Here is a 17430-nt window from a genome sequence, read left to right as displayed (position 1 = left end):
TTAGTTGCGGCATGCAGGCTTCTTGGTTGTGGCATGTGGACTTCTTGATTGCAGCATGCAGACTTCTTAGTTATGGCATGTGAACTCTCTGTTGCGGCAGGCATGAGGGATCTAGTTCCCTGACCAGGGATCGAACCTGGGCCCCCTGCATTGGGACCGTGGAGTCTTACCCACTGGACCACCGGGGAAGTCCCATAAGCACTTATTTTAATTAGAATCTTATTTGCTCTCAGATAGCTAAATGTGCCAAGGAAAAATTATGTTGATATATCATTTTGTGAGTATTAAGAATTAATAACTACCCATCCTTATAAAAAACAGTTTAACATAATTTGGAAATTTTGGCCCTTGTAAGTAATTACTTTCCATGTGGAGTAGAATTCTAAAATTGCCCCCCCCCCAAAAAAATCATGAAAGTAGTATTTGTTACAAAATTTAAAAATACAGGAGAACACTAGAAGGAAAAATTAACACCCAGAAAATGCTGTACATGATAACTCCTGTTATCAGTGTAATTTGTGTTGCTGCTGCTGCTATTATTATCAGTATAAATAATAAAATTGGGGAATGATTTTATTTGTACTTTGTTAGGTTTTGATTTTAGTTTTATTCTGATTTCTTTGTAGTTTACCAGGTAGCTGTCTGTCTTTATTTTATTTTATAGTCTTAGAAAAGGAATTATCTATTTTTGAAAACTTAGGTAGACTCAGTAATTCATTAATTCAGCCATTAGTTATTGAGTGCTTATTATATATCAGGTGCTTTACATAATGAATAGCATTAGTTCTAACTTTAGTGCTGGACCTTTATTCTTTGCATATATAATAGATACTAGTATTGATAGCTAATATTGATTTAATCCCTACATTGTACCAGGCACTTTGCTGATAATTTTACATATATTATCTGGTTTAAGTCTCTCAATAAACCTTTAAAATAGGGAGTTACTATGCTGTTTACAGGTATGTTTTCATATAGTCCCTTTATAGATATGCTTCCATTGGGATCAGAGTATATGATCTGCTTTTAAAATTTAGTACAGGGAATTCCCTGGTGGTCCAGTGTTTAGGAATCTGTGCTTTCACTTCCGAGGGCCCGGGTTTGATCCCTGGTCAGGGAGCTAAGATCCCAAAAGCTGCGTGGGCAAAAAAAAAAAAAAATTTTTTTTTTAATACAAAGTGAAAATTTTTGCATGATACATTCTTCTGTAACATATTGTAAAGTTTTAATAATCAAATAAATAGGACTGGTTCATGATTAAATATATAAAATAGTACATTAAATTGTATGAAAAGTAGCAGTCCTCTGATGTAATGCCAGTCTTTTTCCTCAGAGAAAAGATTAAAAATGAATCCTGTTTTGGTTCTTTTGGTGATCTTTTCCATATCTTTAAATAATGTGCATATAATTGATTCTTGATTTATCAACTCTAGACATTATTGCTTGATTACTACTTAATTAAATGAGAAATGAGCTTCTTAAGCCATTCCTTTCCAGCCTACTCTTTCCAATATAATTTGTCACTATTTTAGTGCCTTTGCTACTTTTCTTCTTTTTTTTTTAAAGGGAACTTTATTTTTTCCTTCCTTCCTTCCTTCCTTGGCTGCGTGGGGTATTCCTTACTGTGCGGGCCTTCTTTAGTTGCGGTGAGTGGGGGCTACTCTTCCTTGCAGTGTGCGGGCTTCTCGTTGTGTTGGCTTCTTTTGTTGCGGAGCATGGGCTCTAGGCGCGCGGGCTTCGGTAGTTGTGGCGCACAGGCTTAGTTGCTCCGCGGCAGGTGGGATCTTCCCGGACCAGGGCTCGAACCCGTGTCCCCTGCATTGGCAGGCGGATTCTTAACCACTGCACTACCAGGGAAGCCCAGCTACTTTTCTAACTCTAAATGATCTACTGAGACTTCTATCTCTTCTGTTAAACACACACACACATATGTTACATGTATAGATATATGTATTTATGTGTATATACATATACACATGATGCAGTTGAATTATATTTTACAAAGCAGTCAGATTTACTCTTGAAAAATTTCTTTAAATGTCTGTCAGGTAAATTATATCTGGTTTTGTTTATATAATTCTATATAATAATGTATGCAAACTGTATAAGGAAGCTAATAGCAGATATTTCAAAATTTCATATTCATAAAGTAGAGTATTTCTTTGTCTCTCTGCTTTGAACAGTTGAGTACATTTATGGAGAGCCAGTTTGCTGACTCTTCTTGTTATTTGTCATATTTGCCTTTTAGATGATATTTTTCAGTGTTTTCCCTGTTAATTTTTCAATTTATTTCTTTTCTTTTTAATTTATTTATTTAATTTATTTATTATTTTTGGCTGCGTTGGGTCTTTGTTGCTGCACGTGGGCTTTCTCTAGTTGCGGTGAGTGGGGGCTGCTCTTCGTTGCAGTGCGTGGGCTTCTCATTGCAGTGGCTTCTCTTGTTGCGAAGCATGAGCTCTAGGCACGCGGGCTTCAGTAGTTGTGGCTTGTGGGCTTCAGTAGTTGTGTGTTGCAGGCTCTAGAGCGCAGGCTCCGTAGTTGTGGCGCATGGGCTTTGTTGCTCTGCGGCATGTGGGATCTTCCTGGACCAGGGATCAAACCCGTGTTCCCTGCATTGGCTGGCGGATTCTTAACCACTGTGCCACCAGGGAAGCCCCTGAATAACTTTTAGATTCAGAGCCATTAATTTCCTTGTTTTTCCACACTGTATTACCTCTCTACCACTTAGTGCATTAGAATGCAGCATTTCTTGACAGAGTCTCCCAGTATTTCCTCCAGGAATTTTTCCTCTTTGCTGATACCACTCTCTAAGTTTTCATGCAGAAAAGTTTCTTGATCTTAGCAGATGGTGTCAATCGAAGGTTTTCTGACAATGATCAGATAGTCCTTAAATGTTTGTTGTTGGAAATGTGTAGGAGTTCGTTGTTTCCTCAAGCCACCAAATTCTGTTGTATCCTGACAGCAGTTAAGGGATGTTGTCAATGGTTAGATGCATCCTGATTTCAGAGATCTTAAAATGTTAAAAAAAAATGTATCTTGTTAATAGAATTGATATGTTCTTTTTCCCCCCCAGGCTCTGTAGAGATTTCATTGTTTGAAAAAAAGTTGAAACTTGCAGCGAGGCATTAAAGAAAGGATACTCCTAACAGCTTCTTTCTTTCGTAGACTGAGGAATGTGTTGCAAAGTAAAATATTCATAATATTTTATATATATATATATCTATAATGTAATATATCCATATTGGACTTTTTTTTTTTGGTATAGGAAAAGATATCTAATTGCCTTTTTTTGTATTTATTGCCATAGCCACTAACTACATATTTTTCAGTTTATGGACAAGAAGTGGGATACTAATTCAAGGAAAGGCGTTTTCAGTCTGAAATACAACAAATTAATGATAATGGGAAGATTACTTGACTTCTCTGACCTTTTTTTCCTTCATTTTTGAACGGAGTGATAACCATTCTTTCTTCCCTTCTTCTCAGCTAGTTCTGGAGACCAGATGCACTGGTCTCCAGAAATGAAGACTTCCCAGTCTATGTTTACACGTATAAGAAATATGAAAATAGTTCCCAATCTATGTTTACACGTATAAGATGGTCCCTCGTGTTCTTATTGTGATAGTTTTCCTTTTTTTTTGCAAATTGTTGTAACCTAGCTTTGCTAGATAATGGATTTCCATATTAGAAAGGGAGTGATGAATTATGGGGAACTTTGCATATAACATTAGATAATCCAAGTCCCATTTTTCTGGGAAAGGGTATAAGGTAAGGTAGTTGGAGGACCTTCTTCCCTTTGGAAAAGCACTGTAAAAACTCTGCCAATATGAGAACGTTTACTGTTTCATTAGGATAACTACTTAACCTTTTTATTACGCCAGATTTTTTTTAGCTGTCTTTTTTTTTTTTTTTTTTTTTTTGGCTTTGTTGGGTCTTCATTGCTGTGCGCGGGCTTTCTCTAGTTGTGGCGAGTGGGGGATACTCTTCATTGTGGTGCATGGCCTTCTCACTGCGGTGGCTTCTCTTGTTGCGGAGCACAGGCTCTAGACGAGTGGGCTTCAGTAGCTGCGGCACACGGGCTCAGTAGTTGTGGCTTGCGAGCTCTAGAGCGCAGGCTTAGTAGTTGTGGCACACAGGCTTAGTTGCTCCGCAGCATGTGGGATCTTCCCGGACCAGGGCTTGAACCCGTGTCCCCTGCATTGGCAGGCAGATTCTTAACCACTGTGGCACCAGGGAAGCCCAAGCTGTCTTTTAAAAGCCTTTTAAAATACAACCACAGCTCAGATTTTGTACTAGAAATTCATGCAATAGGACCAACTTTATGGAAATTTTCTTTATAACCCAAGTTATCTAGAATGTATCTATAATAAGAATCAATAACAGTTATTATCTTAAGCCATAGAGGTTTACAAAATGAAATTTCCATATGTTAGCCAGCTTTAGATTTTGTAACTTTTACTGAATTGAATTGAAATATGAAGAGAAATTTTGACCTAATGACATTTCCTCTAACTTTTTATTTGAAAAGAACTTCAAATCTGTGGAAAAGTTGACAGAATAATATACTGAAGAATGGTCAATTTCCTCTATATTAACCAATTATTAACATTTTGCCCCATTTACATTATGTAGCTATACTTTTTTTTCTAAGCTGGACAGTTTGAAAGTAAGTTATAGCTATCATGAGACTTTTCATCCACTTACTTTACTTTGCATCTTCTGAGAACAAGATCATTTTCCAAAATAACTAATGTCATTATCATATCCAACATAATGAATAATAATTCTGTAATATCATTTAATATGTAGTTTGTATTCACAGTTCCTCATTTATTCCCAAAATGTCTTTTATAGCTGTTTTTCCAAGATCCAGTTAAGGTTTACACATTGCGTTTGGTGTCTCTTGATTTTATTTCGAATATTTCTTTCACCTTTTTTGTTTTTCATGACACTGACTTTTTGAAAAATCTGGTCATTTTTCTTTTTTAAAAAATTACATTATTATTGACTATATTCCCCAACTGTACATTTCATGCCCATGACTCATTTATTTTGTAACTGGAAGTTTACACCGTTTAATTTCTCTCACCTATTTTACTCATCTGGTCATTTGTCTTGTAGGAAGCTTTTTCGAATTGTCCAGGTTTTTTCTTCATGATTAGATTTAGGTTAACTTTTTAGCAAAAATGCTACATAGGTGATGTTGGACCTAATAAGATTTTATGGTTTGTTTTGGCGAGTCTGATAGATTAGAACACATCACTGATATTGCCGTTTTCAAGCCTGATTGAATCTTTAACAGTGATAGATTTTTATCATTTATCAGTTTTCAAAATTATCTCAAGCCATTTCTGTTTTATTGTTTTTTTGCTATATCACATTTTGCTGGTGCTCTAAAAAAAAATGAAGATTTGTTACATTAGAAGTATTTGGCAAGGCATAATTAAAGAAAAATTAAACATTTGAGAATTTGTTTTAATTTTAACTTATACATTTTAGTTTAAGTTATTACAGTTTTTAAAATGTCAAAGCCTGTATATTCTTAACTTACATTTATACACATTTAAAAATCAACTGAAAATCAGAATATTTGTCATTATTGTGGGAATTTCCTTCAGAGAGTCTGCTAGTTGTTAAATTGAAAGTATGTGAAACATTTATGTTACCAACTGTCTAATGGATAATGTTTGATAATGACACTAGTATAAGCTTCCTTTTTGGGACATTCCATAGTTTTGGCTATTATTTGTTGTTGGTACATCATCTAAATAGTCAAGACTATTTAAATAGCTTTAAAAGAAGTCAAATCACAATTTATGTGAACAGCTGCTTTGAATTTTTAATTTCCTCTATCAATTTTACCAATTTTAAAACAGTTTTTAAAAATATAGTAGTTGTGTTTTGGTTTCTTTTTGGTATCTAATATTAATATTTAATATTCTTTTAAGTATTTTAATATTTTGGTTCGTCTCTGTCAGGAGCTTAATCGTGTGAATATTGATGTTTCCTTAGTTAGACCATAAGATGAATGGAATCTGTGCTCTAGCAGGACTTACTCCACTTAATTTTTTTTATAAAAGTATTATTTTAAAATTAGTTTATTTTAAGATATACCATGTTTCATGTGTTGAAAAAATATTTTAGCACTCTTCTAGGTACTGTGGATATAGCACTGTCCAAAAAAGAAGAAAAAAAAGTTCTAGCACTTACAGGACTTATATTCTATGGTTGTGTATTGTTTTGCAATTAAATATATTAAATTCTTTCTCTTCAGGGAATTCCCTGGCGGTTCAGTGGTTAGGACTCTGCACTTTCACTGCCGAGTGCCTGGGTTCGATTCCTGGTTGGGGAGCTAAAATCCCATAAGACGCACAGCGTGGCCAAAAACATAATAATAAAATTAAAGAATAAAAAAATTTAAAAAATAAGTTAAAAATTCTTTCTCTTCAAAGCCACTGATGTGGCATTATAGTCAACTGAAAAGAATGACCTTTATAGAATTATTACTTGTGGTGTATGTTGTCATCCTCTACACAAAGAATTGATGGGCCAAAAAGGTTTCAGTATTATTTGTGAGATTTAGAGATCATACAGATGAGCTGTCCCAAATAAAAAAATATCGTAAAAGAAAAGAATTTAAGTGGGATTGATCAGATGACAGCAGCTTGAAAAATAGTACCTCAAGTACATGCACACTAAACTTGTAATACATTTTTAGGGGGATGTTAGAGGAAAGAAAGAAAATAATACTATGTATCCCTATTTACACTTGAAGGGATTTGAGCCCTGAACTTTTTCAAGTTTCTTGGTACTTTCAGTTTCCTACAAGAGTATTAATGTTTTATGTATTAATGTTTATTAATGGTTTGTGAAATTCCAAAAATAATAGATAATAGATATATTATTCAAAAATAATAGATGTATTGCATATCTATTTATACAAACAGACCAAATGAATCTCTGAAAACACAGAAGCCATATGAGTCACTAAACAACATTAAGTATTAGTGTAAAATTTAGTCTGGCTTTTGCCTGTAGTTAGCTAACCACTGAGGTATTGGTAAAATCATTTGCAGTACTCAAACTGAAATTGCTAAAGGCAAGTTCTGTGTATTAATATACTTCCTGTAGTCTTTGGCAGAATGCTACTAGTGAAGGAAGGATACAAAAGGTTACTGTGGCTGGAGAGAAAGAGCAGGAAAAGATTGTGGACTTTAAGGGTGGCTCCTTGTCTGAGGACAAACACAGAGCAAACACAGGCACCCTGTCAAAAAGCCTGTGGTTATCACCACAGTCGCACCTCAAGTGCAACTTTTTGCTATTTTTATTCTTTTAAGAAATAAATTTATGAAGAGTTGGGAACACTACCCAAGAAGTTAGTGTTGTGTATATGTGACAGGGTTCTTTTTCGGTAAATTTCATCAGCATAAAAGTTTAAAATGTAACTTATTTTAGCTGTGTACACCTGGCTTTCTGGCCATTGCTATTAAAGAAGCATTGGTAAAATTATTTGAAATGGTGGACTATATACTTGGAGTTTTCTATTTTGCTAGTCTTGTCCTGTAAAACAATAAGGAAAACTATCTTGAGAGAAAGTTGAGGGTTGTTTTCTGTGTTCATGTTGATACTTATGTTTTTAAATTATTTTATTTTATTTTTGATCTCCTTAGCTTGTAACAATGGTTAGAAATAAATTTTGGGAGAAAAGCAGTCTGATTTTTTTCCTCAAAATACTTGATATACATAGTTTGATTTTTAAAGTTTTAAAAACTGTTGAAAGAAGCACTGGTGGATATGAGTAAATGTTAGTATTCTTGGGCATGTAGATTTGATAGTTTTGTCTTCTTTTTTGAAACTGTTATATTTAGTTTTATTATCTTGTTATTTGGCTCTGCTCCCATATATAATTGAGGAATTATATGCAAAATATACTTTTTAAAATTTATTTTTTATTTATTTTTTGTTGAAGTACAGTTGACTTACAATATTGTATTAGTTTCAGGTATACATACTGCATAGTGATTCAGTGTTTTGCATATTATATTCCATTATAGGTTATTACAAGATATTAGGTATAATTCCCTGTGCTGTACAGTAAATCCTTGTTGCTTCTCTATTTTATGTATAGTAGTTTGTATCTGTTAATTTCATACCCCTAATTTGTTCCTCCTTCCTTTCCTCTTCCCTTTGGTAACCACAAGTTTGTTTTCTACATCTGTGAGTCTCTGTTTTGCATATACATCTATTTGTATTATTTTTTAGATTCTACATATAATTGATATCATATAGTATTTGTCTTTCTCTGTCTGACATTTCACTAAGCATTATATTCTCTAGTTATGTCCACATTGCTGCAAATGGCAGTATTTCATTCTTTTTTATGGCTGAGTTAATATTCCACTGTGTGTGTGTGTGTGTGTATCTCACATCTTCTTAACCCAGTTGTCTGTTGATGGGCACTTGGGTTGCTTCCATGTCATCATGGCTGTTGTAAATAGTGCTGCTATGAACATTGGGATGCACGTATCTTTTGAGTTAGTGTTTTCCTTTTTTCCTGATACAGACCCAAGAGTGGAATTGTTGGATCATGTGGTAGTTCTATTTTTAGTTTTTTAAGGAACCTCCCTACTGTTTTCCATAGTGGCTGCACCAATTTACATTCCCACCAACAGTGTAGAAGGGCTCTCTTTTCTCCACATTCTCTCCAACATTTGTTATTTGTAAACTTTTAATGATAGCCATTCTAACAGGTGTGAGGTGATACCTCACTGTGTTTTTGATTTGCATTTCTCTAATAATTAGCAATGTTGAGCATTTTTTCATGTGCCTGTTAGCTATTTGTATGTCTTCTTAGGAAAAATGTCTATTCAAGTCGTCTGCTTATTTTTTGATTGGGTTGTTTGTTTTTTTGATACTGAGTTATCTGAGCTGTTTTTATATTTTTGGATATTAACCACTCATCAGTTGCATCATTTGGAAATATTTTTTCCCATTCAGTAGGTTGTCTTTTTGTTTTGTCCATGGTTTCCTTTGCTGTGCAAAAGCTATTATGTTTAATTAGGTCCTATTTGTTTTTGCTTTTATTTCTTTTGTCAGGCATTATTTCTTCAAATATTCTCTCTGCCCTTTTCTCTCTTCTTCTTCTGGGATTCCCACAATGCATAATTAGTCTGCTTGATAGTATCACACACTTTCCTTAGGCTCTGTTTGCTTTTCTTCAATCCTTTTTTTTTTTTCTCATCCTCAGACTTGACAGTTTTCATTGTCCTGTCTTCAAGTTCACTGATTCTTCTGCCTGCCCAAATTTGCCATTGAATTCCTTCAGTGAAATTTTCATTTCAGTTATTGCACTTTACAGCTATAAAAATTGTTTGGTTTCTTTTTTAGATTTTTCCATTTCTTTATTGATATTTCCATTTTGTTCACATATTGTTTTCTTGACTTTCTCCACATCTTCATATAGTTCTTTGAGCATCCTTAAAGTCTTTGTCTAGTTTGTCTGCCATAAGTTCTTTTTCAGGGACAGTGTCAGTTTATTTATTTTTTTTCCTCTGAATGAGCCATACTTTCTTGTGTCTTTGTATGCCCTGTGATCTTTTTTGTTGTTGTTGTTGAATGCTAGATATTTGAATCTAATAATGTGGTAACTCTGGAAATCAGATTCTCCCCTTTCCGAAAGGTTTGTTGTTTTTTGTTGTTTTTGCTTTTTGATTGTTATAGTTTGTCTCTGTGCCAAGTATCAGCCTGAGGTATAAACTTAAGTCCTTCTCAGGTTTTTTCTGAGCCTTTCTCTGTACATGCATGTTCACTTTCTAATTTTCCCTTTATATGTAGTAGTTTTTGAATTTTCTAGTCTTTAATGTCTGGCTCCTTAAAGGGAAAAAGTGAAAAATGACAGGAGGGAAAAGGTTGCTAGTCCTTTAAATTCCCTCAAAATCACTTCATCTGGATGTGGAGGTGCTTTCAGCAGTGGGGGAGGGGGTAGGTTACTTAAACAAGAATGGCTGCCTGCCTCTTTGTCTGCATTTCTATGATCAGAAGGGGCAATCAGTAGTCAAAACAGAGATCGCTGATATTTAGAGTACAGTGTCTTTTTTGCCCATCCTGGTTCTTGCAAGTTATGTGCAAGGTGCTTCAGGAACATGTAACACAAGCTGAGCTGCCTGCCATGTGCCAGGAGTAAAGGATGGATAGCTGCTACTGTGTGAAGAATTGAAATTGACTGGAAAAAACCCTGCAATTTAACCATCCACATCTTCCCCTGGAAGTTGCTAACCTTCATCGGTCTTCAGAGTTCCAAAATAGTTACAGCAGATAGATTCTACCAAAGCAGTTGTTGTGTAGGTAGGGAGACTGATTCCTGCTGCTTCCTACTCCATCATTTTTCCAGAATCCTCCTCCCATTGTCTTCTTTTTAACCTAGAGTCTAATGTGCTTCTGACTTCAACCCTGATCATAGCTTCGCTTTCTGGTCCAGGGAGATGATTACCTCATTTTGATGCCCATCTTTGTCTTATTGGTTTTCTCCTTTAATTTTTTAATTTCTCATTTATATACATTTTGAGTGGGGTGGGCAAACATTGCATCAGAGCATGAATTTATTGTATGATCTTCACTTAAAGTCTTTCTTCTTTTTTTAATAAATTTATTTTATTTATTTATTTTTGGCTGCATTGGGTCTTCGTTGCTGGGCGTGGGCTTTCTCCAGTTGCGGAGAGCGGGGGCTACTCTTCATTGCAGTGTGTGGGCTTCTCATTGCGGTGGCTTCTTTTGTTGTGGTGCTAGCATGGGCTCTAGGCACGTGGCCTTCAGTAGTTGTGGCACATGGGCTCAGTAGTTGTGGCTCGTGGGCTCTAGAGTGCAGGCTCAGTAGTTCTGGTGCACAAACTTAGTTGCTCCGCAGCATATGGGATCTTCCCTGACCAGGGCTTGAACTCGTGCCCCTTGCATTCGCAGGCGGATTCTTAACCACTGTGACACCAGAGAAGCCCTGAAGTCTTTCTTAGATAGTATTTATGGCTCCCTTTGGCTCTGGCATTGTATGGTATATTGTTGCCCATTTCTCCTGGAAAACTTTCTGACTGGAATGTATTCCCTCATTGCCTTTGAGTAGGAGCACAGGAAAAACAAAACAGTGCTATCCTGGGTATTTTTCCACACCCTTGGTATTAGAAAGATCAGGATGTCTCAAAATAAATCATGAGTTCTTGGGATTTTATGTTTGAATTTATTAGTGACAGAGAGTAGTAAGAAATGTGCACAAATTAAGACATGAATAGTGCCTCAACTTCCTGAACCGCTAGATTTGGTACAATTAGATTTTTGGTTAAAAGTCTCCCTTGTACATGTATTATTTTCCTTGAGGTTTAACTTTAAACTAGTGATTACATTTGCATTCATTTAATGAATTTATCAAAAAAATTATTAACTCCTTTTTCAGTTATACAGACACAGAGGTTAGAGCTAGGCTTTGAGTGGTGTTATATCATATTTGATCAGGGTATATTCCACCTAGTTTTTTTAAAAAAACCTTTTAGTAAGGATAGTGGGTATACCAGGACAATATACAATTTGCTTTGCTTGTTGAAATAGGAATATTTTTTAAAGTTTTTTTCTTTCTTTCTTTTTGGCTGTGTTGGGTCTTCGTTGCTGCGTGTGGGCTTTCTCTAGTTGTGGCCAGTGGGGGCTACTCTTCGTTGTGGTGTGCGGGCTTCTCATTGCAGTGGCTTCTCTTGTTGTGGAGCAGGGCTCTAGGCACGCGGGCTCAGTAGTTGTGGCTCATGGGCTCTAGATCGCAGGCTCAGTAGTTGTGGCGCACGGGCTTAGTTGCTTCACGGCATGTGGGATCTTCCTGGACCAGGACTCGAACCCGTGTCCCCTGCATTGGCAGGCGGATTCCCAACCACTGTGCCACCAGGGAAGTCCCAGGAATATTTTTTGATGCTATCATAAATGAGACTGTTTTCTTGATTTCCTCTTTGTACAGAGTGTTGGTATAAGGAAGCACAACTGTTTTTTGTATGTTGATTTTTATATTCTGCAACTTTACTAAATTCATTTATTCTGATGGGGTTTTTTTAATAGAGTCTTTAGGGTTTTCTGCATATGAAATTATGTATTTGTAAACAGAGATAATTTTACTTTTCCCTTTCTGATTAGGATGCCTTTTATTTATTCTTGTCTGATTGCTCTTGCTAGTACTTTCAGCACTATGTTGAATAGAAATGGCAAGAGTGGGCACCTCATGTATTGTAAGTTGTGTATATAACTTTTTATCATGTTTTGTACTAGTAGTCTTAAAGTCAAGAATCTAGTCAGTTTGATTTTTAGGTGATTGAGGGGCAGATTGTGATGACATCCAGTTATACCAGTGTTACATTGAGATGTTACATCTGAGATTGTCCATTTTAAACTGAATATTGGTATATGTAGTATACTACCTAATGCCTGATTTTTAGAGCCCTTTATGCAGTAATAACCTCAGGTCTTAATGCCAAGTTGCTATGGCATAAGCCTGACTGGTTTTATGACATTAGAAAAAAATGTTGCAAAACTTTTAAAGAATGCAGAATTGGCAGTCTTGGTGGCTCAGTGCCTCATGCCCCTCTTAGCTCACTGAAAGGCTGAGGGATTCTCATTCCTGGTATAGCTGTGGGGGTGCAGTACATTATTTGGGAAGCTCTGATTTAAAGCTAGTAGAGAGACATGGAATGGATTCTCCTTCAGAGCCTCCAAAAAAGGAACCAAGCCTGCTGACACCTTTATTTCAGACTTCTAGTCACCAGAACTGTGGAAGAATACGTTTCTCTTGTTTCAAGCCACCTAGTTTGTGGTACTTTGTTACAGCAGCCCTGGGAAATGGATACAGTAACCAACTATAATTTTCCTATTCAAATATTAATTTGAGCCTCTTGATGTAGCTACATGTATAAATATGATTGAAAAGAGGATCTTCTCCCTCCTAAGTTATGATAACCATAGTTTTTGGAGTACTAAGTATATGTTAGACATAATTATTTTATTTAAATTCTTATAATAAACACTGTAAGATACTGGCTATTATACCTACTTTTAAAATAAAGACACCGAGGCTCAGAAAGGGCAACCCTCACACAGTCTGAATGTTGGTGTCTGACCAAAAGCCTGTGTTTTCTTTCCTCTCTCACTGTTTCTGTATGTACTTACAGAGGTCAGTTTCCATTGGTGTTTATAGATTTTCTTGTGTAACTCACAATTTACTTCTGTATAATCTAGACAAATAAAAAATGATGGTCTCTTAAATGTACCAACCTTTTCCAAAAGTTCTGAGTTCTGTATAATTTTAGTATTTGTTTGCATTTCTTATTTTCAGCCAGGGGCCAGAGTATAGAACCAACTTATATCATTCTATTATATCATTCTATTCCTTTGGGATCATTGAATAGCTAAAACCAGTAAGTACCAAAAATTTCTCATGGGAGGTTCAGGAACTTTAGAGTTATGTCTAGAGAATCAGAATGATTAGATATCCATTCTTGTTTATTAATAGCTTTAAATAGATCATTCAGAACAAATAGTTAGTAGTCGATTTTTATGTAAGAGAACCCCCCAAATGTAGGGACTGCCAGTAAAGACTAACGTAATTGAAAGGGTATCATCTATCCCATTTGTGATGACTGGTCATAGAGAAAATCAAACCTATTATCTATCTTCAGTGGAAGGAGATGACATAGTCCTGAACATGATGGTTTTGGGCTCATGTTTGATTACAGATAATTTTTGGGGGGAGGTTGTGACATTGCTGAGTAAATATTGAAACACTGCAGGGATCAAATGCATACTTGACAGTGCAGGGATCAAATGCATACTTGTGCAGCTTCTCCATTCAATCCCTTTTCTAAACAGTATTGATTAGTAGTGTAGTTCGACTAACACTGAAGACCGACCATGTGGCAGGTGCTGTTAGGTGGTGAGGATATCATTAATAAAATTAGAATATTTCCTTTTCAGATACAGGTTTTTTATATTGGTAATGGAAAGTAACATTTTAATTGGGCTGGGGGAAGATAAAGTAAAAACTATTTGCGGGCTTCTCTGGTGGTGCAGTGGTTAAGAATCCGCCTGCCAGTGCAGGGCACAGGGGTTCGAGCCCTGGTCGGGGAAGATCCCACATGCCGTGGAGCAACTAAGCACCTGCGCCACAACTACTGAGCCTGCGCTCTAGAGCCCGCAAGCCACAACTACTGAAGCTGGCGTGCTTAGAGCCCATGCTCCACAACAAGAGAAGCCACTGCAATGAGAAGCCCGTGCAGTGCAACGAAGAGTAGCCCCCACTCACCGCAACTAGAGAAAGCCCGTGCGCAGCAATGAAGATCTAACACAGCCAAAAATAATAAATAAATTAAAAAAAAAAACTATTTGCAAATATGTTATAAAAGTGGAATTTAAAAAAATGGTATATATAGGTAGATAATTTATTTGATATTATACATAGTTTAAGCTTTAGAACTAAAAAGGAGGGGGCATGCCTTCTGGGATATTATAAAACCTGAAAAAAGAGAAGCAGTCTCTGCAAAATGAAATATTTTTATTCATTTGTAGTTATTAATAGGAATAATATAGCACTGGTTACTTTTTTTTTTAACATCTTTATTGGAATATAATTGCTTTACAATGGTGTGTTAGTTTCTGCTGTATAACAAAGTGAATCAGCTATACGTATACATATATCCCCATATTCCCTCCCTCTGGCACCTCCCTCCCACCCTCCCTATCCCACCCCACTAGATGGTCACAAATCATCGAGCTGATCTCCCTGTGCTATGCGGCTGCTTCCCACTAGCTAGCTATTTTACATTTGGTAGTGTATATATGTCCCTGCCACCCTCTCACTTCGTCCCAGCTTACCCTCCCCCCTCCCCGTGTCCTCCAGTCCATTCTCTACGTCTGCGTCTTTATTCCTGACCTGCCCCGATGGTCTTCAGAGCACTGGTTACTTTGTGATGGAATTTAATTGCTGTGTTGTTACATTCCTCTTAAAAGTAAAAAGGACATGGTTGCTGTCTTTGAGTAAGTCTTAGTCTAATGGAGAAATAGACCCATAAACAAATGAAACTAGCTCACCTAGTTTTGCGAAGGAGAATCATTATTCATCGTCAAATAAATGCGTGTCTAATGCTCCTCAGTAGGGCACTGCTTCATAGTATTGCCCACGTGAGAGAAGCTTCAGCACTTTAAATTATCAGGTGAGTTCGAATTTGGGATTCATATCTGAAATCACTTTTTATCTTTCCTTTCAATGTGCATGTTATGTCATTTACAATCAACAGTTACATAGGTCTGCTGTTTGTTGTATCTGAGCATCAGTTGTTCTGTAGTAGGACTGCCTGTCTCTTTGATGCACTCTCTACAACCTGCAGAGTGACTTTTGAATAAGCAGTATAGCCTATGTTTTAAATCAGCTGGTCCCAAAGAATTTACAAATTGGGTGAAACGCCATCCAAGCTTTTAATGTGATGTATGGGAAAAAATAATGAACAGAAATTTAATTTTATAAACTGCCATTACTCTAGCATAAATAGTTGCTCTTTCTAATTCTCTAAGTTGGTTTGCTTTATGGATTTTCTGAGAAAGCAGGAGGTGATCTAATGCTTTTACTTTAAAAGAGGGGACCGTAACACTGTCCAGGAAGCATTCCATGATAGCACTCGCACCTGACTTCCCCACCTATAGAGTCCTTAAATACAGGATTATATTTCCCTTGTGATTTATTTCTAGCACTTAGTATAATATCTGGCACATTATAAGTGCTTAAATAACATCTGATGCATGAAGAATGCTTTTTTCATGTGTGCTGTGTTAGAAATTACAATTCAGAGTAAGAATCAATAAAATGTTATTCTTAAGCTGAGAAAGTGGTATTAGTAGAGGGAAATAGAAGCATGTCTTTTGACTAATAATTGAGAGCTACAAGTGGCTCATTACTGCTTTATATTCTCAGAAATTAATCATTTAATGAAGTTAATGAAGTTTACATTTAAACATTTAAATAGTTTGCAAAAAGTTTATGTCTCATAGTAGGATTAAACTTTTACATCCATTTAATGACATTTGCCTTTGATTTTTAGAGTATTATATGTATGTAATTTAGCAGAGTTATATATATATAATTTAACAGTATTATATGTGTATAATTTAGCAGAATTATACTTAGTCTTCATGCACTAATAAATGTAAACTAAACATTGATTCAAGGAGTATTCGTTTTTATTGAACTGCTGTTAATGTTATTAACTGTTATTTAATGAACAGTTATTAGTTCAAATAATTTTTTTAGTGACTTAAACATTAGAACTTGGTGAATTTTTGCATATGAGCAAGTGGTTTCTTAAATCAGTTTTTCAGGGTAGCTGCAAAGATAAGTAAAACTTGATTCTTATCCTCAAAGGATTTATAATCATGTAGGATAAAACAGATATGTAAATGAGTATAGTATAAGGCAAAATCAAGTGGTTTCCAAATCGCAGTTGTATTCAGCAAGATTATAAGCAGAAACAATACATACTAATAGTGAATGATGAGAGAAGACTTTGGATAAGGCATTCACTGTCTATTACTGTTGGAATAAGATACTCCAGTTCTTAAAGTGAGGTTCCCTTTGTCCTGTTTGGCTCAGTTCTTAAGAACTAGGGCCTATTTTCAGTGCTTTTAGATTTTGTGAATTAGAAATCTTGACTATTTGCTAAAAATGGGTCTCTGGAGGATAAGAATTTTCTAAATGAAGAGTATAGCCTGATGGTTAAGAATATGGTTTGAATTCCCCCTCTGTCACTTATTAGCTGTATAACCTTGGGCGGTTTACTTAACCACTCAGTGCTTCAGTTTACTGATCTATAAAATAGTATGATGATGATGATAATAATAATAATACCATGTAGGGTGGTCATTTGTCTTTATTTCTTATTAGAGTATGCTTTCTCAGGAATAGACACTTCATAGCAGAATAAATGGCTGGAGAGTCTGAGATAAACAAGACTGTCCATGTGCGTGCGTGCTCACGCATAGACTAAGACTCCAATTGTAGTGCAGTGAGATTAGAACTATACTGAAAATACGAGCAGGGAAACTGAGCGTTTTAGAGTAGGTTTTTAATCTGGGATTTTTAATCTATTGCAGGTTTCAGGGAGAGAGCAACCATTTCTTTGCTTTTTTTGTTTTTTTAGACAGCATTGACTTTTACGTTTGGAACAGTTCTGGAATTCTGAGGATTCTAAAAGCCTGGATGTTAGTTACCTAAGTACCTTCTCTGATTTTTAAAATATTTTCTCTGACTCCTTAAAAATGATCAGTGCAAAATTAATGAGACCCCCCCTTTCTTCTATTTAATTTTCCATTATTCTTTGTGTGCTGTTAACTAATTCTCTATTTCTGTGTTTTCAATTCAAATCATTT

The 17430-nt window shown here is 35.7% G+C and overlaps 1 protein-coding gene across 6 annotated transcripts in view; it reads left to right on the top strand.

Moving 5' to 3' along the window:
• FCHSD2 (FCH and double SH3 domains 2) overlaps nt 1–17430 on the top strand; it is a 310099-nt gene that overhangs the window by 66132 nt on the left and 226537 nt on the right. The window lies entirely within an intron of this gene.

This window comes from Balaenoptera borealis (assembly GCF_965194805.1).
Source record: "Balaenoptera borealis genome assembly, chromosome: 11".
Lineage (NCBI taxonomy): Eukaryota > Metazoa > Chordata > Mammalia > Artiodactyla > Balaenopteridae > Balaenoptera > Balaenoptera borealis.
This window is presented reverse-complemented; position numbering and strand designations above follow the sequence as displayed.